The sequence below is a fragment of the Myotis daubentonii genome, chromosome 1 (assembly GCF_963259705.1).
Source record: "Myotis daubentonii chromosome 1, mMyoDau2.1, whole genome shotgun sequence".
Taxonomy (NCBI): domain Eukaryota; kingdom Metazoa; phylum Chordata; class Mammalia; order Chiroptera; family Vespertilionidae; genus Myotis; species Myotis daubentonii.
The window spans coordinates 148477307-148504572 of record NC_081840.1 but is presented as its reverse complement, the minus strand read 5'-3'; the positions used below and the strand labels follow the sequence as shown (position 1 = coordinate 148504572).

At 38.7% G+C, this 27266-nt stretch overlaps 2 long non-coding RNA genes across 2 annotated transcripts; both read left to right on the top strand.

Moving 5' to 3' along the window:
- The first annotated feature begins 628 nt into the window (after positions 1-628).
- On the top strand, positions 629-18749 carry LOC132214716 (uncharacterized). The gene is made up of 3 exons (XR_009448337.1): positions 629-675; positions 14200-14262; positions 18680-18749. It is a non-coding gene; the product is annotated as an uncharacterized LOC132214716 (long non-coding RNA).
- Positions 18750-19531: 782 nt separating this feature from the next.
- Positions 19532-22668, top strand: LOC132214710 (uncharacterized). The gene is made up of 3 exons (XR_009448336.1): positions 19532-19558; positions 21620-21664; positions 22591-22668. It is a non-coding gene; the product is annotated as an uncharacterized LOC132214710 (long non-coding RNA).
- Positions 22669-27266: the final 4598 nt, after the last annotated feature.

The window sequence follows — 27266 nt, the reverse complement described above, 5'->3', positions numbered from 1 at the left end:
CTGCCACTTAATCTGAGACCTGTACTCAGGAACAGCTGCATGGTACCATTAGCCCTAAATTGCTAGGCAGGGTTACCCAGACTCAACAATTGTCAGAAATATGGGCTGGAGTTAAGTATAATATTAACCATGCATTTATCTTCTCATCATTCAGGAATGGAAAAGAAATCTTACTATACTTATTAAAAGTGAGCACGACTTTTAATGTATGTTGTGTTGATGTAACCATCTGTCCACACAGCCAACTCTTGATCATCTGATGTAAGCGAGCACTGGGCTCGGAGGCGTTATTCAGAGGCACGCATGATCCTCACTCCAGCAGAGCTTCGGCCTCCCCAGCAAACCGTTGGCCAGGAATTAATAAAACGTGGGAGCTCGTTCTCCTTTTACTTCTCTTTCTTGCCTTCTGGCAGAGATGCCAGTGAGCAGTGAACTGGCAGGAAAATCTGCAAAAGGGTCAACCAATTCTGAATCAAGAGTTGACTGAGCTGTATAATCTCACCCAGTTCCTGAAAGGAGGCCGTGCCTATGCAGACGGCAAGCACCCGGCGGGGACACTTGCCGCGCGTTTCTCCGGAGACCGTGCCTGGGCGACTGTTGCTCTGTAACGCTGTGTGGTTTTCCGTGTAGGGTGAACCGGGGCTTCCTGGCCTTCCTGGACTCCCGGGGATAAAGGTAAATACCGACCTGCCGGCCGGCAGCCGTGGTCCACAGAGCTGCAGGTGCGAGTGTCACAGAGACAGCCCGAAGACAGGGGGGAATGAACACTGGAAACGCGGTGTTGTTCTCTAAATACTCACCTCTCAGCCACTTACATTTTTTAATTAAAAATTAAGCATAGGTATTTTTAAAGTTTTCCATCACTCTCTGGACTATATTTTCTGTTAGGTAACCTAATATGCCCCTCACTTAAATAAATGTAAAAGCCACTTCGTTTGAAATCAGGAATTCTTTAAAGTCTAGAATGCCTACCTTCACATTTAGCTTTATCCTTAAGATCGTAACAGATATTTTACCAGAATTATAGTGTTCACGTCCCCATAAATCTAACACTTGGGCAGCTGTTTTTATGACTCGCTCATTATAACAATCCCTCTAAAATGTTTTGTGCTTCCACTTCCTGTCAATAATTCTGACTGAAAAGTACAAATCATTTTACTAAACTACTTTGACTCATACTTTCCCATAAATTTTTTATGTATCTTTTGAAATAATTGCGTAAAACTTAGTTTAAAACATCATTTACATATTTTTAAACCATCTAAAAGTGTTAAGAAATATTTTTTAATTGTTCAGAAGTTTTCAACATGGCAACGGAGAAGGCTTAAAAGTCCTGTTTAGTTGTAGGTACCCCCTTAAAATCAGCTCTTATTTTGAAGTTCTTTTTTAAATTCCAGAGCTGTTTGATAGGGAAACACAATGCAAGTAGATTTTTCCTTACATTTTTCTCACTTTATAGAGGTGGGGTTTTTTTAAAATATATTTTATTGTTATCACCTTGTAGAGTTTTAAATTAATCTCCAGTATGTATTAGGCCATTCTAAAATTAATGTTCCTAGTTTCACTGTGAGGGTTGTGTATACTGTTTTATGAAGGTTGTATCTGAAATGTGTTAGATGAAATTATAAGATTTTAGAATAAATAAGTTAAATTATTGAGCTCCCAGACATCATCTGGTATCATACATAATATTTTATGGGTGTATTTAGTGGAATTAACAGATATGAAAGCTGTGTCTTCTAGGTTGGCACTCAGAAACTTTGGTTCTGCTTTTTGTTCGAAGGTTTCAGATTAGTTTATTGAAGTTCAGATGTGTGTTTTTAATGTATTATTATTCCTTGGTTTCTTCCATGGAAAAAGTATACTCTATGACAATAGTTTACTAAAAAGCCAAATTATTTCCTTATCATTTGATATTTAGCCAAAATAACTTAATAAATGAACATGTGATTTCATATTATAGAGTTAATTTATGGCAGTTCCTTAGTAGTTCTCACACATTTAAAAAGGGAGCTTTTTAAAAATGATTGGAAGGTCATAGATTTTTTAAAACAAACTGAAGAAAGTCATAGTCGGCATTAATTATAAAGAACCTTGTAGCATTATAAATAAGAGGAAGGCATTTAAAAGGAGCGTTTTGGAAGGACCTGGGCTGCGTCTCCTGCAGCACTTGCCTGCAGGGTGAAGGGCTGCCAGCACCAGGTCCGCAGCAGGGACCTCCATGCTGCCTTGAAATACAGTTGTTTCTTCCCCTGAGCATGAGGCACTTTCTTGTTGAGAGAGAGCATATATAGGGTGACGGTATTGAGTCTTTTTTCTTTAAAACAAACAATTTCAGTTACTACTGCTTATTATCATTACCTTTTAGTTATTTTATGTCCTAAAATACCCCAGGTCATTTTTCTAGTCATCTGTGGACTAATCTGAATGTTTCAAACTCTTTCAAATCGGGAAAAATATTGGTGATTTGCCACCCCCAGTAAATGCTTTTATTCCTAGAGTCATAGGCAACTGCCAGTCAAATTCTGTCAAGATCATATAGTTGACAATTGTCTTTCCTTTTCCAACATTGACTAGTGATTATAGTGACAAAAACCTTTTCTGTATAATTACCACGGACTGTTGGGTAACTATCTAAAAGTTTACTTAAATCACAGATTCCATTTTTGGATGAATAAGCCTGTCTTCTCACTCTGGTTCAGGATGTGACTGACATGCTTTCCTTATAATGTAGTAGGTTCTCGGTATAAATAAGTAATTTTGTAAAGGAGACAATTTAAGAACATATCATAGTCATTAGTACTCATTGAACAGTCATATATGTAGAGTTATAAGTTTGTAACTTTATGATATAGCTCCATTAAATTGTGATGTTATTATTCCTTGAATATACCTGTTTTTATTAGGTAGCTAGCCACAGGAGAGTTCATGATTTCATAGTTTGAAAGATAACAATATTTAAAAGATGAAAACACTGTGTATGTATTTAGAAAGTGCGGTAGCAAGAACATTAGTCATAACCTCCCTAAACTTGTGTGTTTGTTTATGCTTTGGAAATACTTCCTGTTGCTATTCATCTCCTTCTTATCTGCTGGTGCTATGGAGAGCATGCAAATGCCATCCGTTATTTCCAAGACATTGAGGAAACCAGCCATGACATACCAGGGAAGCTTTGATTTGCCACCTGTTGCACTCGGGCAATGGTTGGAAATTTAATGAGCATCCAAATGCCTTCCACACAGCTCTCAGGAAATGAGCAAAGTGCCTAAATACAGACAGCAGACTCATCTGTCACCTCAGGGTCCCACTCAGAGAAAGTGCTACTACCTTAGGCATACATAATAAAAGTCACTAAGAACAGGCATAGCTTAATTTCAAATTGCTCTTCAGCTTCCTGCACAAGTACTGGAAAGTCCTCTCACCATGTGGAAGACATTTGGAATTCCTATTTCATGCATTCATGGTTCATAGAGTGTCAAGATGTTCAACTGGGAAAATTAAATTATGCACAATGTACCATGCAGACATTGATCTTCTGGAATAAGATTTGAACTCCTAAAATTATTTTTTAAAACAAGCTAGCAAATATATTTTTCATGGGCAAAATTTGTAACTAGCTTTTCTGATATCCCATAAAAACGTAAGATTCAAAGTTCCTATTTTTAAAGCCTTTTTCTCTCCACAGTTATTTTGAAAAAAATGTAAATACATTACTTAGCCCTTTTATGATTATGTGACCCTAGTAATTAAGGAGTATAGAGCAGTGGTCAAGACTCCTGACTGCAGAGCCAGATCACCACGGTGCAGATCTGGTCCTGCCCCTCACCAGTTCATGAATCTATATCATCACATTTCCTTATAAAATGAAAATAATCGCCCGGCTGATGTGGCTCAGCAGTTGAGGGTAGACCCATGAACCAAGAGGTCACAGGTTGGATTCCCAGTCAGGGCACATGCTGGTGTTGCGGGCTTGACCTCCAGTAGAGGGCATGCAGGAGGCAGCAGATGGATGGTTCTCATCATTGATGTTTTTCTCTCTATCTATACCTGTCCCTTCCTCTCCCTCTAAAAATCAATAACCTAAGGAACATAAAGCCATTTATACTCTATAGGTTAATAGATGTAAATTCTGAAATTTTCTTTGCAGTGATGGGTGAATGTTACCTTTAAGAGCAGTGAGATAACCTACTTTTTCTTGAAACATGGCTTCATACTATTCCTCTCTTCCTATCACCCAAGTTTGTCCCAGGAACAAAGGATGAGGGGATACAGTGTTCTGGGTGTGAGACATGGTGCTGTCAAAGTTCTTCTTCCTGACACTGTTCACACAAAAGCAAAAGGAAACTTGACAAATGAATTAAGAAATTCTCTAGGCCTCAGTCATGGTGTTGCCTAGCCCAAGACATTTTTTAAATAAAACATCGCCCTAAGATTTTATGTCTCAATGAAGGTGACATTAAGAAATGAGAAACAGTACATTTATTTACTTATTTGTTTGTTTATTTATTTATTTACTTTGAGGATATTTTTCATTGATTTTTAGAGAGAGTGGAAGCGGGGAGAGACAGAGAGAGAGAAAATCAGTGTGAGAAAGACACATCCATTGGTTGCCTCCCACACCCGCCCTAACCAGGGCCAGGGATCGAACCTGCAACTGAGGTACATACCCTTGACCGAAATCAAACTCGGGGGCCTTCATTCTGAGGTCAGACGCTCTGTCCACTGAGCCAAACTGGGTAAGGCCCAAGACATTTTTTACATATTTTGATTTTTCAGTGCTTGCTTTTCTCCTTTCAATATGGACCACCAGTTTATCTCATATTCAGAAAAGAAATTGAAAAAATGTACATAGTACAGTGAAATTAATACAGTAGGGAGACATAAAACAGTAAAAATTACATCAAATCATTTAGATGGCAAATAAATTTATATAGTCTTTTCTCTCATAACTTGATATTTTTGCTCTGGCTTCTCCATTAGTGAAAATTTGACATTTAGAACAAGAACTTGAGGATCGGGAGGCTATGAGACAGTAACTAACACTTTGTACCTCATTATATGAAATCATCTTTGACACTAAATCATATAAAGACTAACTTTTACAGGTGATGGGAACATTTATTTTGGCATTCTTAGGATTAAATAATCTAATAGAAACCTAACTTTTAAATCCACTGGAGAGGAGGTTTCTTCCTCAGACACATCAAATCACATTTTAAAAATAGCAGAGGAAACTTTTTGGAAGTAACATAGGATATGAAATGAATTCCTAAAAGAAAAAAAAAAAGGAAGAAATACCGGTTAAAAGGATAACATTGTTATTGTTACTTATAATTATTTCCTGCTTGCACCAAGTGTGTCTGAGCAGTTGAATAATTTAAGAGTCCAATTAGGAAACTCATACAACCAGAAATCAGAGATTTTTAGCAGCCAGAATAAAACTTCCAATAAATTCACCAAATGTGCTTTCATGATGTAATTCTGTTAAGAAAAAAAAAATCAGAAAGATATGTTTTCTGGGGTTTAAATAAACCTGCTATAGTAGTTCATTTTCATCGTAACCACCAAGATGTTTTAATTTATACTACTCAAATTTGATCCTAAAGGGAAATAAATGTTTTTGGGATAAGCTCTACTTTCTCATTTTTTCCCCCTCAATAATTTTACAAATCAATCATTACCAAAACTGGCTGCCTGGAGGTTCTTATTACAACAAATGTCCTTGCTGTAATCCTCAAAAGCAGGTATCATGCTGACTTGAATTCTAATTAGCCTTTAAGCAAGAAGAATATTGTATGGCTAATGCATTCAGTGTCAAGACACATTAATCAAAATTATTGGTGATGCTTTTAGCACCCACGCAAATCACATATTTTTGAGCCCTGTTGTACTGTTTTGGGGGGCAATGAAGATTGAATCTGCTTGAGGGTAATAAATATCATAGAAAACATGGCTTGGTTTAAGCAGGTATTAGAGGAGTCTTTTTAGACAGGTTAAAAAATGATATCTTTTGCTCCTTTAATTGATAATGACTTATAAAAATAAAACAAATGGTAATAAATGAAAAACCAGAGATTTTTCTGTGGGCAAGAGCTAATCAGTTAGGACTTTCTGTCCACCCTTCTATATAACAGATGTTGAGTTCTGGAAGTTTATAGGGAAACACCTGGTGAGCCATTTCTGTGTGAATGAAGCTGTCTGTCTCTTCCTTTTTTACCTTGAGTAATAATCCCATTCCCATATTTGCTGACTCTTCTCATCTATAGGAAGGACATCCTTTATGTAAATTTGACAAACTGGTGTTAGGTGAATTGTCCCAATAGTCATTTAAAAGTTAAAGTAAGGTTATCTGAAATACTTCCTTGCTATGTATCACATGTGGGTTTGGAGAAAAATTGGTACAGATTTTCAATGGTCTTTGTTAGAGTTCAGAAAGGTCAAGTTCTTAGGCATTTCCTAGACTTCACTGGCCTTTTTGTACTACAGAAGGCCAGGTTTTGGTGCCTTCTTGGTTTGTAAAGATGGTAGTTGTTTGCATTATTTTAAGGTTTTAAATTTTGTCTTGGGGTTATTTATTTACTGGCCAGAATACACAGAATTTAAGCGATCTCAATGGGCTGTTTAAATTTTTTAAAAAATAGCAAATGAGTTGAGCAAAAGTGACTTCAGTCAAAATCTTATTTTTGTGGTATCTTCGCTTTACCTTATAGAGTGAATAGATCCCACCTTCCTATAGTTAAATCTCCTGGTAGCTCACTTCATTTCTCTGTACGTACTCCCAATTTATGAAAGAAAGTAGAGAGAGAGTGTGTGTGCTCAATAATACTGACACTCTCATCAATAAAGGAACTATTGTTTGGTGAAAAAAATAAGTTTTCAAACATAGTACATATTAGTTACTGTGACATATTCATTGAGCTTCACATTACAAGATCAAAGTTGTGGTTGCTGAAACAGTTAGCTGTAGTTGGAAAGATCAATGTGAAACTATCAGGCCCTTCAAAATTGGTCATGTGAAGATCCACCTTTCATCCCAGCTATAGCTGAAACCCATAGACTTGGTTTTGCATCTTTGTGTGCCCTGGCTGTTTAAATGGGCAACATGTGTGAGATTTTTCAGCTGCTGCCACTTCCAGCAGTTTACTACCGGGCCTCTATTGGGCTTCATCATGAATTCATAACATTTCTGCTGCCAACCTGGGTCTCAGTGTAGTTGCCAAAACCACCTCTCTCCCACCAGCTCAACACAAGGAAATGTGTTCAGTCTTGGGATTGAAACCTGGGTTATTTAATTCATTGGTGGTGAGCTGATTAATTAACGTTAAGAATAAATAAAGCACAAAACTCATGAAACAACTCAGGAAGAAATCAGATGCAATATCCAGGACAAGGCCAGAAAATTAAACCAAAGGTTCCTTCCTTTTGGAATTCGATGCTGTATTAATGCCATATAATAATACTGCCGGGGTCCAGCCCCAGCGGGTCCAGGGGTCCCCAAAGGTGTGGACGGAGTCGGTGAAGAAGGAAGGGCACGGAGACAGCGTTCAGTTGATCAGCAGCCTAGCCAGGATCTCTAGCCAGGATCTCCAGCCAAGTTCTGGTCTCGATCTCCAGAGAGGTTCTGCTTAGGCTCTCCAGAGAGGTTCTGTCCAGGTACTCCAGTCAGGTTCAGTCACCAGGTTCTAGTCAGGTTCTCTTGCCAATTTCTGTAGTCAGGTTCAGTCCAGGATCCCTTGCCATGTTCTCCCGCTAGGCTCTGTCTCTAGGCTCCGAGGCCAGTCCCTCTCCAGGATCCTCCGGCATGCTCTCTCCAGCGAAGTTCTTCTGTCTCTAGAGAACGTTCTGTGTAGGTTCTGTGCCTAGGCTCTGTCTCTCTTGGTCCTGTCTTCCAAGCCCTGTCTGAGTTCTGTCTCTTGCTGTCTTGTTCTGAGTTCTGTGTTCTGTCTCATGAGTTCTGTGTTCTGAGTTCTGAGTGTTTCTGTCTTGTTACAACTGTATTTATACCAGTTGATTCAATCCTATCAATTTCTATTACAAAGGTTAGGGCGTTTCTTATCTCCATTCCAGGGAGAAAAGATTATGTAGTCTAAGCATGATTGTTCGTAGTTAAAGGGATTAATTACCCGCCTGGCACTTAGTTGAGGGGTTTTATTCCCTCCTTAACTTCAGGGGAAAATCCCTACCTGGGGATTCAACCTTTCTCGGAGAGGTGACCTTGGTTAAAACACAGCGCCAAGAAGGTGAGCAAACATATTAAGAACCGTATGCCATATATGCCAGGTCCCTTGAAACAGCAAGGATGGACCGGCTCCCGGCATAATACCACTAACAGAGCTGAGATTTCTATTTCTCTGGCAACCATTTAATCACTGGTTAGCATGTGGCTTGGGTAGCAAAATATGATGCCAACTATTAATTGTGTTTTAGTGATTAACATTTTGGATTGTATTAGGATTCTGATAGTGTTGCATATATTTTATCTCCAGGCTGTGGTTAAGTCATAACTCTGTATTTATTTTAAGATTTAAATATGATATTATTTATTTTTTTGTTTGTCCCAAGGATAGATCTAGTTGGAACCAGTGAAAACAAACCAAAAAAACCAACAACAGATTAAACCTGGATTTAATTGTTATGGCCATGATAGAGGAATATAACATTTTGAGATGCTTGTTCCTCTCCATTCTTCCTCACCCCTCTTGTCTTCCTCCATCTTACTCCTGCCCCCTCCCTCCATTCCTTCCTTATTCCTCTTCTCCTCTTCCTCTCTTCCTTCTTTTTTACTTTTCTCTTTCCCTGATTAGGTACACTGCAAGCAATTACATTTTAAGATCTTTCAGTTGGCTGCCTTCACTTTTTAATTCCCTTCCTCACACAGTCAGTGGCACCAATATGAACAGAATCCCAATTGACATTGTTCTCAACAATAACAAAAGTAAAAACCTAAAATGCTACTTCACTTGAGATGGTGAGTGAATAAAGAGGCAGGAAAATTTTGAATAGCTGAAAGGAGAGAAAAAAATGTATATGACACTTGAGAGAAAAACAGATTAAAGTGCTCAGAGGTAATTAGTACTCTTCTTAAGTTATTCCTCTGCTTTTCATTGGTTTGAAGCCTTTGGCTTTCCTCCATTTTCTTTAGACATTTTTGTTGTCATAAGAAAAGCACTAACATATCATAAACTGAAAAGATTAATGTTGTTTAAGAAAATGCCATATTTTATTGTTTTCACTTTAATTGTAAAGCTATTTTACTTTCTGTTTACCTGCTTAAGTCTATGTTTTCCTGATTATGGGAGCCAGCATCTGCCCTTTTCAAAGGACCTCAGCCTCATGTTTCCCATGTTATTCCTAAAATGACTCATTGAAATTATAATTGGGATTTTCTAATTCAGGTAATTGACTTGTAAAAAAAAAAAAAAAGGAAAAAGAAAAATGCCCTCTAGATTTAGTTGTTTCTTCATTAAAGTTAATCTAAGAGCTTAATTTCATTATAGCGCCAATTTCCTCTATTGCACCTCACTCCCACCTGTCTACTTAGACAAATACGTGTGAATAATTTCCAACTTAGCAGTCTCCTATTTCCCACTGACTAAATGAGATTAGATATGCAAACACAAGTCTGAGAATCACTTTATAGTCCAATATAATAGTTACTTCCCCTGTTTATTGCCCTGAAAACTTATGTAACATGATTTTTGTGCAGTCTGCTTTACTCCAAAGGTGATTTCCCAAACTGTTTTGTGTTTGAATCACATTTCATCTGCTTTCCCTGCCTTCCCCTGATCCAGGTTCCTTCCTCTATGCTGGTTAACTGGCATTGTGACTACAGTAGAATAATCATTTGCTTTTCTATCACACTAAAGTATTCATAGACCTGTAGGTTGGCATAGCCTCTCTATTAGGCTTTTTAGGAGATTCTAGAACCTTTAATCTCTACATCAGTCAAAGAGGCAAAACTTTTTTTAAAAGGATTACATTTATTTAGGAAAATTCAATAGGTATGACCATTTTCTTCTTTCTCTTTGAAAGAAGATGAAAACTCATTCATAGTAAATCTGTCACTTCTCTACCTTACCCACTTTGGGTTTTGCAATCCTAAGTGCTCTAAAAGGTGGATATTCTGTCATAAAATGATATGTTCACACAAGAAAATTTAGGGTTACTTCTTGAAAGAAGTTGAAGAGGTATTGAGTACAGCCCCATCCAGGTTATAGAGAAACAAGCGCTCACCTTGTCTATCACCAATTAGTTGGGAAGCTATAATACTTACATTACTATTACTACTAATAATAATGATAGCCAAAATTTTTGAGCCAATAATAAGGGCAACAATAATAACAAACATTTATTGTTCACTTGCCTCATTATAGAGACAGTGCTAAGGGCGTTACTTACATTATCTTTATAGTAAGTCTTAACTAAGCCACCATTAATGATGCCAGAATCTTCCGTTATATGGCAAGTTAAGATTCCAGCTTGTAAAATCAGGCTTTAATTCAGTTCTTTGACTTTGTACCAATAGTCCTCAAACATTTTGGTCTCTAAATCCCTTTACACACTTACAAATCAGGATTAAAAGAGTTTTTGTTTATGTAGGTTCTATCTTATTGGTATTTCTGTACTAGAAATTAAAACCCAGAAATTTAAAAAACTGATTATGTGCTAATTAAAACTGGTCATGTGTTTTATGAAAGATAACTGAATCTTCAAAAAAAAAAAAAAAGGAAGAGAAGTGACTTTTTTATTTTTTGCAAATCTTTTTAATGTCTGGCTTAATAGAAAATAGCTAGATTCTCATATCTGCTTCTGCATTCTATCTGTTGCAATTTGTTGTTTTGGTTGAAGTATATACAGGAGAACCAGCCACATGCAGATAGGTAAATTGGATCAGGGAAGATAATTTTAATAAAGACTTTTCATAAAATTAAGAGTATTGTTCTTTGATACTAATTCAAACTCTACAAGTGGTAGTTTCTTAAAGTTTAGGTGACATGTGGAATCTGAAGTGTATCAATGTACACTAATAAGGGTAAGTGTTATAAGTTTTGAAAGGTAAAAAATAGTGCAACGAGCTGAATCATGAGTAGACATATTTATGCCTTAATTACTTCAATAATGTCCTTCAAACCTGAGACAAAGAAGAGACCAATGATTATTTCCTCCCCATAGAGAGGATGGAGCTGTCTCTGAAGTCACTGAGAGCTCTGGAATTAAATAAATATGTCTGTGGCCCTAAAGTTAAATATGCTATCTTCCCCTTGAATACATTGAAATAAATAAGTACATGGGTATGGTGGGTGCTTTCTTAAATTTTTCCTCTGACCATTCTGTTTAAAGGAACTTGTTATATATTTACTTGGGATAAAATATGTTCTATTTTCTAAAACTGAAGAAAGGGCCACTTTAGTCTGGTCACTGAGATCACAAATCCTTATTTGTTTATTTGTGAACTATGAAACTGCATGCTTCTTCTTTTTATAAACTAAGCACTAACATGAATAAGAAATACATTTTTGCAGCATTTGCTTTTTTTCTTCTCTTTTATTAGTATGCTTTAATGGTGCTTCTATTGCTTTGCTAAACAGTGAGATCATTTTATTTCTACTTGAAGATATTGCAAGAGTCTTGTCTACATGTAAACTTTCAACCTATTAACTTGTATTATGTTTCCATGCCAGTAAGTCATTCCTAATGATTCACATTGACTTTAATGCAACTTTATTTCTTGAGGGTGGAGAGGGAATATTTATATATTTATATATATAAGTTTATTGGGAGAAATATTTTACTTGTAAATAAATGTATTCCATATGACTTTTTTGTTTAAAGTAACAAGTTAAACTCTTTAACAAGAAGTAGAATAGTCATCATGATTTCTCTGAATATAGTTGATTTTCATTTTAGACCATTAAGAGATCCACCCCAAATTTTTTGTTTAGATTCTTCTTTCCAATGTGTGTAAGGATATGGGGACAGGTAGAATAGAGTTATAGACATTTCACAAAAAATAAACTTATAGTAAAGCATTGGTTCCCCTCCACCTTGTTTTCTTCTTAAACTAGTACCAGGCACATCAGAGCCAGAGATAAATCCATTTGAGTTATATGCCAGTCTGATACATTTGTGGTGGTGATAGCAGTTTTTTGTTCGCCCAAGACCCAAGATTTTATATAGTGTATTTTAACAATGCAACTCCAAGTATCAAAAAAAATGTTGAAATATCCCAACCTCAGGAAAAAAACAAATGTATCAACATTAGGAACTGTTCCAGAAATAATTCATTGAGGGGGAGAGGAGAGAATTTATGGGAACAGAGCCATTACATTTTTTACTTTAAAACTTTATCGATTTTAGGAAGTTAGATTACCTTACATTTGAGCACATTTTTAAAAAGAAAATAAAACTTTATGGCTAGTCAAGAAAATATGAACACTGGAAATATGAATATCTCCTGACACCAAATACATAGTGTCTTTTCCAACACCGATTATCCAACTCTGATTCTCTGACACCAACTGTGTCTTACAACTCAATCCTATTGTGACACTAACTACTCAGAGTCATCATCAGACTCTTCAGGTTGAAGGGCTCAGTCCCACAAGACTGCCCTCACTTCAGACGTGGATCACCGGAACGGGGCCCCTGGTTACATGACTTCTGTCTGACTTAACTACAGATTCAAGGGTACTCACAACCTACTCTGACTCTAGTTTGATAATTTGCTAGAACAACTCAGAGAACTCAATAAAATGCCATTCTTAATATTACAGTTTACTATAAAAGATAAAAATGAACAGCCAAACAAAGAGGTACATGGGGTAAGGTCAGAAGGGTCTGGAGCACAGGAGCCTCTGTTCCCATGGAGTTGGGGTGCATCATCCAGCCAGCACATGGATGTGGTCGCTAGTTTAGAAGTTCTCCAGTCCCCTTTGTTAGGGGTTTTTATGGAGGTTCCATTGTAGGCACAATGGCTTAAATTACTGGCCATTGGTGATTGAACTCAGTCTCCAGCCTTTCTCCCCTCTTTGGAGATGGTGAGAGGAGGCAAAGGGCTGAAAGTTTCCTCCTATCACAGCTCCATCCTGAAGCTATCTAGGAGCCTACCAAGAGTCACCTTATTAGCATAAACTCAGGTATGTTTGAAAGGGGATTGTCAAGAATAACAAAAGATGCTCCTATTACTCTTATCATTCAGGAAATTCAAAGGGTTGTAGGAGCTCTGTGCAAGGGACCAGGAACAAGACCAAATACGTTTTAGTATACCACAACTGGGTTTCCTCTAAGTGGAGAAGAGGTTACGGAGGTAGGGCAAGGGCAGAGATTTTCTCTGTCATGCTGAACATTCCTGAATCTCTTCCCTAGCCACATCTAACATTCAGGTATCTATTGCTGCATATCATTATTACCCCCCAAACTGGCTATAAACAACAAACAATTATCTCACCATTTTGGAGAAACAGGAATCTGTGCCTAGCTCAGCGGAGTGCCTCTGGATCAGTGTCTCCCATGAGGGGTCAGTCAAGCTGTTAGCAGGGCTCCGGTCTCACCTGAGTGGAGCGTCCCCTCCCAAGCTCACACATGAGGTTGTTGGCTGACCTCTGACCTCACCACTCGGACCTCTCCCAAGGGCTCTTCACAGTATGGCAGCTTGCTTTCCCCAAAGAAAGTGATCCAAGTGAGAGAGAACAAGAAAGACCCCCTGGAGATGGAAGCCACAGTCTTTTTATGACTTAGTCTCAGAAGTGATATCCCATTACTTCTACCAAATTCTGTTAATTAGACATGTCATTAACTCCAGTCTGCACTCAAGCACAGGGCATTGCACAAAGGCATGAATACCAAGAGGTGGGATCATTTACACCTATCTTAAAGGCTACCTACCAAACTCGCCCAAACATAATTAACTGGACCTGGTAAATGCTAAGAACCACAGGACAACAGATGAGAAAGGAAACTATAAAGACATTGATCTGGGTGGTTTGCCACTTTTACTTTCTAAAGCTTCTCCAAAGCTTTGCTCAAAGTATTCTCATTGCTCAAAACCTATTTAATTTTATTGGCAGTGGCTGGATCTCAGCAAGAAAGCTGTATGCAATCAAAGATGTGAGATCCCAATAGAAGGAAATCAGTTTAACTTTACTTACTTACTTACTTACTGTCAATTGGTAACAGTCTCACATGCCCATCTCTTTAAAGGGTGAACCCGGTTTCATTGGCCCTCAAGGGGAGCCAGGTTTGCCAGGCTTACCGGGAACAAAGGTGAGTGGAATCTTTCCCTTCCTTTCTTTCTGAATTTTTCTGTCATAAAATGTTTGTCCATTGTGTTGAAAGAAATAGGGGGTAACTTTACTATTTAGGTGACCATACCTGTTTGCCTCATAAAGAATAAAAGCAGCCTGTCACCCATTCTAACACTTCTAATGGAGGCCCCGTATTAAATAGAGTAACAGGAAGTTAATGTTAGAAAGCCTTGGGCAAGACAACAGGAAGGTGGGATATATTAGTTGTTCCAGTTGTCCCCCAAATTGCTCCTAAATTGATGTGGTGCTATTAGCTTCCTGGCCATATGGAAAAGTGGGGGAATTCTGAGGAGGGGAGATAGAACTCATCAACTCCTCCTCCTTATCGCTGATTTTAGGACAAACTTGTAAATCAAACATTATTATTATTCCCACATCACTCCCTAGATTTCAAGGAGTACTGATGTCATAGAGATTCCTAAGTGCCTCATCCCAAAAGGATCCATCCCGAATAACGTTTGCAGAAAGATCCTGTAATGAAAACCATCTCATGATCTTCCATTTGGCAACCCTAGAGAGGGCTCTAAAAGCACAGTCTATATGCCGCCAAATAAAAAATTATGCTGCTGCGGATACAGTCAGGCCTATCGTTCTCTTTTTATCTACCCACTAAGACATTAAAATGTACAGCTCTGAGGAACTTCACTCATGACAGAGTCATGAATCAAAGGAGGGGCAAAATTAAATCAAACTACATTTTTTTTTTTTAACCCATATCCGCCTTTGCCTCCATGTGTATTGCATTCGCCAGAAATAAACCAGGCTGATTTCCGGGAGCCAGAGAAATGTGTTCGTGGTCTGTTCTGACAGAGGCGTCCTCATTCCCACTGCTCCAGAGAAAGTAACCCTAATCCCAGTAAATGGAAACTATGCGTGGCCCACGGGGCACTGGGTCGAATGTATGCAAAATTGCTGTTTTTTCAAGCAATTTCATTTTCACATAATGAGCTGTCAGGCTTATTAACAAAATATGAGGAATGCCTGCTAGCCTGAACAGACTCACACAGAAACACACTTTCTGGAAGAGAGGGGAGGTGGTGGGTGGAGAGAGAGGGAGCATTCTGTGTTCGTATAAGAGCCAGCGTACTTACTCAGGCTTCAGCCTCAGAGAAGGAAGGCAGCCTGGTTATAGGCTTGAAGCTCTGTCTGGTCGATGCTTCAGAGAACCAGGCTGGAGCTAACTCATCTCTAAATGGTGGTGGCATTGGGTTTGCTAAGCAAGGAAATATAGAAGAAACACGGGCCGGCCGTAGAGAGGGGAGGTCAGCCCTAAATATCTCTTCTATAGTTCACCGACATTAAGCTATTCCACAGTTTCAAAAAAGATCCAGATGCGGGGCCATAAACTCACCATTAATTACTGCTCATGAGGAGCCCAGCCTGATTTTACAGACCAGGTCCTCTTATCACAGATACTACTCTGAACTCCCAATAAAAATGAGGAATGTTCTGTACCTGTTTTGTATTTCTTCAAGAAGGGATGTAGATAGGATATTCATTTTATTAGCAATATTGTGAATTTTATTTTTCAGCTAAATTGCCTATCATACATGAATTTGGTATCATAACGGAAAAGTCATGATTATTTAAACATTTCCTCCAGCCAAACACTAGATTTTTTCCCAGTTGTTTAGGTAATCTGGTTTTGTCCCACTCAATTCAGATTAAAAATATAAATCTGTGTTTTACCCCCCAACACAGTGAAGAGAAATCATAATGAAGGAAGGTGTGTGATGTCATTTAAAAATCTGTCTATGCATTGCCTTGTCCTCAGCATCTACATCAGTCCTGGGAGAGACCTACAGCAGTCTAAAGAAATGTAGTGTTATTCTCATTAATTTAGAATACTTTGCGTGATACTGTTTATTCGTTACTCCAACAATTTTTTTTGCCAGACTTTTTTTTAGTACCTGAGAATGAAAACTAAATGCAGCAAAAATGGTCTCTATTCTCCTGAAGCTTACCTCCCAGTGTGTGTGGGAAGGGTGGGAGGAGAGAAAGAAGTGAACAAACAAATTACGTAAATCCAGAAAGTGACAAGTAACCAATTAGGGGCACTGTAATTTTTTAAAGTGATTCTAGGTGAAGATATAGCCACTCCACTCCTCTGGTATATAACAGATAAATGATTTTCTAAGCTTTCTGTTTTGCCCTGAAACAAGCTTATAGTTACTATTTTAGAATTCTGCTGTAAAATATTAAGAGAAATGCCAAATATGGTACTTTTTAAAGATAAAAATTCCATATGTCAACAGAAGGGCTTCAGTCTCTAATCCCTGGGGAAGCTCTCAGAGCATCTTTTCCGCCTGCTGCATTCCTCAAGCGCCTGCCTTCCTCCCACCTTCTCCTCTGTCCCACCTCACCTGCAAAACCATAACAGCTTCCCAGAGAGGGACTGATACAGATCAAGGTCTTGGAATTTAAAGCCCTGTATCACCCAGCTAACAGCAGACTGAATTCACAACCTGTTTGAGTACTGAATGCTGCCCATCGTGCGGGAAGCCAGACAGCCTACTGTGCTCAGGGAATATAAAACGGCGGCGTCTTCCTGGAGGGTGACTTGGCAAACTTCTAATATGTTCATACTTTCTGACACAGCAATTCCACAACTACACATTTTTCCTTGGAAAATGGCCAGAGATGTTCAAAGGATCACATACAAAAATATTTCTACAGAAGTTGAAGGTGGAGCACAGTTTTAAATTATTGCTCTTCCTTTTAAAAGCTTTGTGACTTTGAGAAAGTTACTTACCTCTCTGAGCTTCAGTTGCCTCGTCTGTAAGACTGTGAATACTAACACCTTTCTCATCTGCCCTGTGGATTACGTAGGATAAAGCATGTGAAGTGTCTTGTGCAGTTCCTGCACTCATTAAGGGCATAGTCATAAGCAGCAATACTTATAAAATACAACCTACTCATCCTTCAAAACATGACTCGAGTCTCACTCTCAGGGGGCCAGTTTGGACCATTAAAAACCCCAGGGGTTTCTTCTTCTCTCATATATGGCCTTATGCTACTCCTGACTTCTTAACTGTTTTGATATGTGGACCTTGTCTAAGTAGGTCACTAGCTCCTTGGGGGCAGTGGCCATATTCATACTTCACAGAGCTGTGGAGAAAGTAAAGCGGTAATACCTGTGTGTCGTGTACTGCATTTATAAGTTACTAGGGGCCCGGTGCACGAAATTCGTGCACTGGGTGTGGGGGGGGGGGAGTGTCCCTCAGCCCAGCCTGCCCCCTCTCACATACTGGGAGCCCTCAGGCGTTGACCCCCATCACCCTCCAATAGCAGGATTGGCCCTTTGCCTAGGCCTGACGCCTCTGGCCTAGGCGTCCGGCCCGGGCAGCGGGGACCTGCAGTGGCAGCGGCCCCACGATCGTGGGCTTCGCTTTAGGCCCAGGCAAGGGACCCCTAGCTCCTGGGATTGCCAGCTTCAACCATGCCCAGCTCCCATCACTGGCTCCCCCCTACTTCCTGCTATCACTGGCCAGGGCGGCAAAGGCACCTGATTCTCTGATCATGGCTGGGGGGCAGGGCAAAGGCGGCCCCAGGGCCGCCTTTGCCCTGCCCCCCAGCTCTTAGCTCCCCCCTGGGTTTCCAATCACTGTCAGTGGCAGGGGGCTTCTTCCTGCTTTCCCTTTCGCCTCCCTGCATTGTGCCTACATATGCAAATTAACCGCCATCTTGTTGGCAGTTAACTGCCGATCTTAGTTGGCAGTTAACTGCCAATCTTAGTTGGCAGTTAATTTGCATATAGCCCTGATTAGCCAATGAAAAGGGTAGCTCGTACGCCAATTACCATTTTTCTCTTTTATTAGTGTAGATGAGATCAGTACTATAATTTTCTGTATTTTACAGAGGAAACGGGGGCTTTGGGGACTTAACTAACTTGCCTCGAAACCCAGAACTGATAAATAACAGGCCCGGGATGTGGGATTACAAGAAGCCTGGCCACTACAAGTGATAAGTTATGGCCATTACAAAGCCTTAACCACTTTGCCATGCTGCATCCCGGTAGTACTGAGAAAGTGGCCGCAGAATGAAAACTCTATCTATTCCTGACTTGAGGTATCATGATGGCCCTTATCAGGTCCCTTTAAGGGTCTTCCATTTACTTACGTAGGTGTTTGACAGGCATTTACCAATTCATGTCTTTATCTATCAAGTGGAAGTGATAATGCAATGGATTGAGCAGTCGTTTGATTAAATTAGATAATTCATGTTGCGATTAATACAGTGCTGGATACATGATAAATACATGGCAATTATATGCTTTCTTTAATTTTATTCAACTTACTTATTAATCTACAGGTACAAGCGGGGGATAGGGGGAGAGAGAGGAGGGTTGCCATTTACGGTTTTGCATTTTGTGACAGGGTGAGCGAGGGGAGGCAGGGCCTCCTGGAAGAGGTGAGCGAGGGGAGCCTGGAACTCCTGGACCGAAGGTCAGTTATTCTTACATTGGAAAATAACATTCTTTGGTTTGGAAATGTGTGCCTCTTGATTTATAACATAAAACTAAAATTTAAAATTCCTCAACAAATATTAATTTATTGAAATGCACAAAGTTATTGAAATACACATCAATTGGTTCTTTTAAAAAATGAATTTTACAATTTAACTTTCCTAATTTTCTCTCTTTTCGATGAACAAACATAATAACACATCCAAATGTAAAGGGGGAATTACTGTCATTAACACATTATCACTCAATAGGTATTGAAACATATGAGGACCTGTTGATAGGTGTTGTATTTAGTTTTGATAGTAACTTGATGATAACACCTTGAAATTTATTTGCCTGTTCAATCTTTATTCCTCTAAACTTCCTGCAGACTAATATGGTAACACTTTATTTTAATAGCCCATCCTAGATACACAGGAAATGATTTACTCTTTGATGAAAAGGAAATTTATGCAAACACTATTGAGACTAATGAGAATCATTCACAGAGCTCTCCCCAGCCACTGGTGGGAGGGCAGTCTTCAGTTACAGTGGAATGCAGGTTGACAGGGAGACCAGAGAATGAGCCAGTGATACTGTGATGATATTTACGTTTAGTGTTGTAATAGCCAACATTACATAGAGCCATATATTACGGCCGTTAAAATGAAGTGTTTCCATTTTTATGTCGCTGGTCATTTCTTTTCTCTGTTCTTATGCACTCTGTCTCTTTTCTCTTTTTCATCTTCACATTCTCCTGTAATAGGGGAAACAAGGTGAATCAGGAGCTAGAGGCCCAAAGGGGTCAAAGGTCAGTAACCAGACAATCATTTTAATGTTACACGAGGCCTTCAGGAGCTGTGCTTTTGGCCTCTTCCACAGAGAAGCATGTTTTAAATTAAACTCTTCCAATAATTTCATCCCTATGATGATATTTCAGAACAATTGGTTTGTCCCATCTTGTTTGTTTTTGTGTGTTCCTGTGTGTATGGCTATTCTTTTAAGGCAGCGGTTTTCAACCTGTGGATCGCGACCCCTTTGGCAGTCGAACGACCCTTTCACAGGGGTCGCCTAAGACCATCCTGCATATCAGATACTCACATTATGTTTCATAACAGTAGCAACATTACAGTTATGAAGTCGCAACGAAAATAATTTTATGGTTGGGTCACAACATGAGGAACTGTATTTAAAGGGCCAGAAGGTTGAGAACCACTGCTTTAAGGAAAGTTTTATTTCCTTTTTCATAGAATAGTTTCTTTGGAAAATATTAAGTACTGTACCTAATTTAACTTATATATGGTATAATCTTAATTTTCATTTCCTGGCTATCTTTGTGATAAATATTCCAATTATACTTTGCTTTTTAAAAAAGTCCTCATCATAGGGTATGTTTAGAGAAAGAGGAGGGGAGGGGAGGGGAGGGGAGGGGAGGGGAGGGGAGGGGAGGGGAGGGGAGGGGAGGGGAGGGGAGGGGAGGGGAGGAGAGGAGAGGAGAGGAGAGGAGAGGAGAGGAGAGGAGAGGAGAGGAGAGGAGAGGAGAGGAGAGGAGAGGAGAGGGAAACATAAATCAGTTGCCTCCTATATGCACCCCAACCAGGGATTGAACCTGCAGCCTAGGGGTGTGCCCTGATGGGGAATCGAACCCACAATTTTTTGATGTAGAGGATGACACCCCAAACAGTTTAGCCACCTGGCCAGGGCTACTGTGCTTTTAAGTTAGTTGACTCCTTTCATTGCATTAAAATTTCACCACCAATTGAAATTCTTTTCTGTACCATGTTCTTTATAATATTTGCCGTTATCTATACATTGTTAGCAGAATCATGTTATTTAAAAATGCTATTAGCTAATAATATGGGAAATTGGTGCAGAAATAAAGAAAACAGAGCAGAAATTATTCTCTATTCTCTCAATGTAATTATCATGGGTCAATGTGGATGGATAAAAATCATAATCCCTTTTCTTGTTTCTCCTCATTGGTCCTTACCCAGTTTATAGGAATATATAGAAAGATATATCAAAATGCTTTGAATTCCATTTAGACAAAGGTCTCTATAAATTTAAGGTTGTTTTAAAGAACCTTCAAATCTCTTCTCCGTTTCTGTTGAGACTTCTGAGAATTTTGAGTGTTCTCAGAGTGATGTGGATGCAGTTTGAGATGTGGACTATTCCTTGTGTCTCTGCAGGTGGGGTAATAACACCATAAGTGGAACTTCAGAGGTTTTTCATTTAGCATTTAAAAAGACGAGGGAGCTGGGTTTGCCCTGCCCCTGACCTTCAGCCCTGCCCACCAGTCCCAGCAAGCTGCTGTCCACTTCAGCACCTTCTGTGTTAAAATGCCTGTACCCACAGGAAAACGCTTCCTCAAGCCTCCATCATCAGAGGAAGGCCTAGCTGGTGACCTTTCCCTTCTGATTCTCCCGGAATGAGCTCTCCGCTCCTCCCCTGTCTCGATTATTTACACATTACCTCTCAGAGGAAAGACAACCAAAGCGGTTGGCTCTTTTTTCCTTTGCCCCAGTTTTCATATAAAGGCAAAAACAGAGCTCAGCCTGAGGGGTAACATTGTACACTGGGTGTCATGGAAACCACTTGCTTTGCTTTTGAAGATCCCTGGTGAAAGAGCTAACATATACATTGTTGTTCCAAGATAGTCTCTTACCTGAAAGGGGGATTTTAATTCACTGCAAGATGTATCTTAAAGAAGCATTTGCCACGTAAGTGGTTATTGTAGTCGTCATTTTGTACTTCTGAAGTTTGTAATAAGGGTGCTGCTGTATGGTATTAAATACATCCTCAGATCTGGGATATTTCTAGACTGTTGGTCCTCCTATTAATTAAGTTTTTCTTCTCTTTTCACTGGTGTAAGGGTGACCGTGGAGACAAAGGAGACTCTGGAACCCTGGGACCAAGGGTGAGTGTGTCTCTCCTCCCAGCTTTGGTCCCACACGCCCCACAAGCCCAGAATTAAAGTGTGGATCTATGTGGCTCTTCACAAGGCACCTCGACTGCTAATGCCCAGTAATAGCACCGGAGGTAGACTAGTGTAATTGTTATTGATACCCCCTTTCATATTATTTTCAATTTCCCTTACAAGTAGCAATGAGTGTATAGATTCTCACACATACAATGAGCTCAAGAGAAAAAGGTCTAAAGAACTCTTGATCTACTTCCCTCTGCTAGACCAGCAGCAGCAAGCCCATAGTCACCCAGCTAGTAGAATGTTCCATTTTTCTCAAGAAAACCAACCACTCCTATTTTCAGAGCCTTTTGTTAAAACACGGGCAAGGAATTAGGACATAACTAATGGAAATTCAGTGCCAGAGCCAACGAGCAGGATAGAAATTTTAAAGATATTTGTCTTCTTTGCATTCCCTCTTTGGTTTTATTTCAATAGAACTCTACTCCTGTTGGGAAAACCAGGAGCTTCCTAAGAACAGTGCTCTATCTTCTTAAAGAATGAGGAAGCAATCTTTGCGTTGTAAATGACCAGAAAGGGTTAGGGTTGCTTTAATAAATATGGATAAAGCCAATGAATGTTTACAAGTTGAATCAGAGTAGCCTACATTTTAAAATTTTCAGAAAACAGTTTCAGAGATTGACTCAGACCTATTTTTTATTCATATTTCCTATCTTTAACATGCACAGACAAGGAAGTTAGAAATGGTTCACCTCCTATGAAATAAGGACAAAATTCAGACATGACTGTGTATTCTAAAGTGCAGTTGTGCCTTAGCCGGGAATTGATGGTCAAAGAGTTACTAATTCTGTTTTTGCCAAAGCCCCTTCTATATCCTAGCCTAACCCACATGATTTCCTGTTGGTTGGTTTTTTTCATAGGGTCCACCTGGTCAAAAGGGGGATCAAGGAGCCACAGAGATCATAGACTATAATGGCAACCTCCATGAAGCCTTGCAGGCAAGTGACTGCTCCCTGCCACAGACAGTGACACTGATGAGCATAAATATCAGCTCCATACCCCCCAGGGATTCCAGAGGGCTCCACTGCTCAAACCACACCCTCTTCCTGTTCTGAACCCATCCCCTTTTGCTTGCCCAGTTTAACCTCTTTATTTCCTAGCATTTTCAATCTTCCCTTTCCTTTGTAGCTTCAGAGATGTGTAAGTCTTACCTGGTTTAAACCTTGTGTTTGTTCCACCAATCTTTGCCTCCTTGCTTGAAAAGCAAGCCAAGCAAAGCAATGAAAAGCCCTGTGGTTCTGGAGTTGAAGATGCCTGGGTTCAAATCTCAGCCCTTTTGTTTACTAAATGCATGACCTAGGCCTCAGTTTTCTCTCAAATGAGGACAGTTGTAGTATCTACCTGATAGGGTTGTTGTGAACTGCAAGTGGCTAAATGCCTGGCATTGAATAAGTCCTCTATGGGTGTTTCTTATTACTGCTACCATTCAATTCTTTTTCTTCCATTAAGTGAAAGCCATAGACTGTGTGGCATGTCTCCATCACTTTGCATCCTGTTCATCCTTTTCATGCTTAGACTCCTGCATTCTAGCCTCTACCACCAGTCTGTTGTAACTTCTCCTATAAAGGTCACTAATAACCTCTAGGTCAAGCACATTGTACTTGTCACCCTGGACTTTTCTGTGATATTTATACTAAACCACCTTCCTTTTCTGAAACTTTTTCTTCCTGGTTTCTCTGATCCTCTACTCTCATTTCTTCTAGTTTTTGTCTTTGATGGATCCACTCTATTTTTGTATTTCCAGTTTCTCTGTCCATTCCCTAATTTTTGCTATCCTCAAGTCTCTGAACTTTTCTTGGCACATCACTCCATGTTCTTCTGTGTTATGGCTGCTTCCAAATCTTTCACACCGTGTCTGATCTGCATATACTTCCAGCTGCCTGGGAATATTTCCTCCATGGATGCACAATTGATTATCAACTTCCAAGACACAAAGTTAAACTGGTTACTGAAAGGGAAACCACCTACCAAGTGATTCCCTTTCTTAACTTACCAGTTTCTGTTAATGATACCACAAGTCTTTGAATTTCTTGATAGAAACTTTAGAGTTATTTTTTAACTATCCTTAGCCCTTCACCCATTATATCTCACCAGATGCTACTGTTTCTTTCAAACTATCTGTGAGGTTGCCCCATTCTACCCATTCCCAACCAAGTCCACATCCTATTTATTTCAGGTCTAACACTGCAACAAGCCCTCAGCTAACTCCTCTGCCCTAGTGCCTCCTTACTCTTCTAATCCATCCTGTACATCACTTCAAGGTTAATTTTCATAATTTTTACTATTTTGGTGGTTTCAATCTTCTCAGAAACCTAAATGGACCCCCTTGCCTACTCTATCAAGCTCAAATTTCTCTACCTGACTTTAAAGGTTCTATATTCATCTGTTTCCTATACAGAATTTTCTATTTTTTCCAGAACACATTTTCCCCTGAAGTGGTCCTATTGATCCTATTTATAAAAATCCTCCACTTTTTGCCTGGTTCATCCCATTCTTCTTTTCTTTCTTTTATCCATCTAAGTCCTCTCCAACAATGCACTGCTGCCACCCAGATGAGATCCTCCTCTTTTAAACATTAGCGGTCAGAGCCCAGTAGTTTAACATTTAATTATTCTTTAAATCACATAAGTTATTTAATCTTGCTGCTTACCTGACTGGAAGTTACTTGGTGATGGGAAATCTGTCTTGTACTTACTCTGTATCCCCCAACATGCCTGACACAGGTCTGGGCATAAATATTAAAGTCATTGGGTGAATGAGTGAGTATACTTACCTCATATGTACAATCCATTTATTTGCTTGAAAGACTCAACAGTTGTCTTAAATATTTGCTATTTTCTATTTGTTTGGGGTTTGTTTCCTATCCTCATGACTTCACTAACATTCTCTAATTATTGTAGGCCTTCATTCCTATGAGTCTTTCACTACAACTACCATTTTTACAGAATCTATTCTATGTTCAGCTCAGCCTAATTTTTCTGGTCTTTTCATTGATATGTGTAAAAAAAAAAGAGAAATAGAACAAGAAGGTTAGTTAGGTACACTTACTATGTTTTCAAAGTTCTTACTTATAAAATATAGGGCCACTTCTTAAACTTAATTTATTAACAATGTTGTAAATTTCCCTTATACTGCTTCCCATAACACCATAATTCTTACTGCAATCTTTAAGAGATATCCATTGTCTTACCTTCCAAGAACTGCTCCAATATTGTTGGCCATTTTTCTAAAAAAAAAATTGTAAAAGAGGACTTTTAAAGCATCTTGTGCATGAACAGGGCCTGGAATGGAGCAATTCCTATCTCAAGAAATTCAAAGATGTATGGTACCATTAACAGAAACTGATTAGTTAAGAAAGAGAATTATTTAACCTCAAACTAAAATCTCTGTTTTGATCTCCCCTCTACTACTAATTAGCTAAGTCATTTTAGAGAAATCAATGTATCTCTACTTCATTGATTGCATCTGGAAAATGAGGATTTGATTAAATAGATTTTCTTCTAAGGGTCTTTAGATTCTGACATTATACCTAGGATTATCTTCTGAGCTCCTGAACCCTTTCTGCTGGTGTGCCTGAACACACGGTATTTTACTAAAATTGTGACACCTGCATCTTGATATGAAAGAATATCTGTGCTGTTTCTTCTTCTCAGCATGAGTTCTATATGACTATAAACAAGTCAATATTCATCATAATCAACTGGTTCATATTTATATCTCAACATCTAAAGTTTTATTATTCTTATGGGCTTGTTAGGGCAACTATATGTTGTGCTTATAAGTAGTTTATAGTGCCATTGTTTTTCACTTCAAAACTATTTATTTGTTTTTCTAATTATATACTCCAGTGAATAAGAGTCCCTTAAAAAAAATGAACTAAACTAAATAGCCATTAGACTGAAAGGAAATAGTAGACATTTATTCTTCTAATTCTCTACCCAGTGTTGGATTTTCACAGTTTTGTTTCAAAAATTCTGCAAAAAAAGTCTAGGGTAATTAGATAAATATGAGTATTTTGCAGTTGTAAAAATATCACATTATAAATATTTTACTGTTGCCTCAATTGAAATTTGTTATTTATGTGAACATTTGCCATAAGCCATTTACTTTTATTTAAGGTGGTTGCATTTCCACAATTTGCAGTAAAATTTCCCCATTTCCTACTCAAGCTTTTAAAAGTCCTCAATAGCATTCAAACTAAACCTGTTCTCTGGTGTAAATCATGGGTGATGTTAAGTGTGTATCTTTGTCAGAAAGGAAAGGAAATAACCTCTAATTCTAAAGTGATTTGCATAAGTATCTCAGGGAATAAATCACTAAGCAGCCTGCCAACCTTCAACCAATTTAGTCATTCTAGCTCATGCTTCCCGTTTCCCATCATGCCTCACGAATGGCATGCCTTTCTTCTTTCCTACAAACAGCATTCTGGCTTTCAAGTGATAACTGAACTTCAAGCGAGAATCCTGCTGAGCATGTGTACCCTTAACTTAGAAGAGCCAGATACAAGAAGTCCAACATGAGCAAACATCTTTAGGATGTTTCTTTGTGTCTGCACACTGGTACTTCAGGATGGCAGTAAAAACTCTGGTTTTGAGAACTTAGCTTAGTGTTTTGTCATTTGTTCTTCTATGAACTGAGTGGAACCTGCCCTTTCCTATATAACTTTTAGGTCTCACAAATACAGTTATTTAACAAGATCATTTAAACCCCATCTGTTAGATAGTTCAGTTACCATTAATAATGCTCTGTTATTATGCACCTCATTATAAAACATGCTGTTATCTTTAAATTTATAGAACTAGTTTTGTGTTTAGATAAAAAATGAATTATATGTGGCACCTGTTGGAAAACCTTCGAGGGTTCAATTTTTAAGTTCATTTCTTTTTCTAAGTCCTTATCACTCTGTTTTCTAGTTAAAATTGCAATGTGTAATTGGAAGGCAATGATAAGAAAGTATTTTTACTCTATAATTTTCTAGCAGATTTTTTTAAATGACTAATTTACCTATAGAAACGAAGAAGTAGCTTTCCATAATCCTAAGTTTGACTCTTGCTTTAGATGAATTCCATATGAATAAAGTACCCGGTATCTGTTTTTGGATTCCGGTCTAGGGCACATACTTTGACTGCAGGCTCCTCCCCAGTCCAGGCCTGGTTGGGGCACGTGCAGGAGGCAACCAGTCAATGTGTTTCTCTCACATCAGTATTTCTCTCTGTCTTTCCCTCTCTCTTCCACTCTCTCTAAAGATCAATGGAAAAATATACTTGGGTGAGGATTTAAAAAAAAAAGTATTGGTTGATTTTCTCCTACTATGTTTTCTCTGAAGCTGTAATGACCATAACCGATTTTATCATAGAGTGCAAAATGGAATATGTATACACATGCATAAATACATTGTTTTCTAAGGAATAATGACATCATGTCACTAAAGCCACGAGTGATTGAGGTATGATAGATAACGTTAAGATTATTTTTTCACAACAACAACAATAAAAAACAGCAACAACAACCTACATCAGAAATTGGAATGGAATAT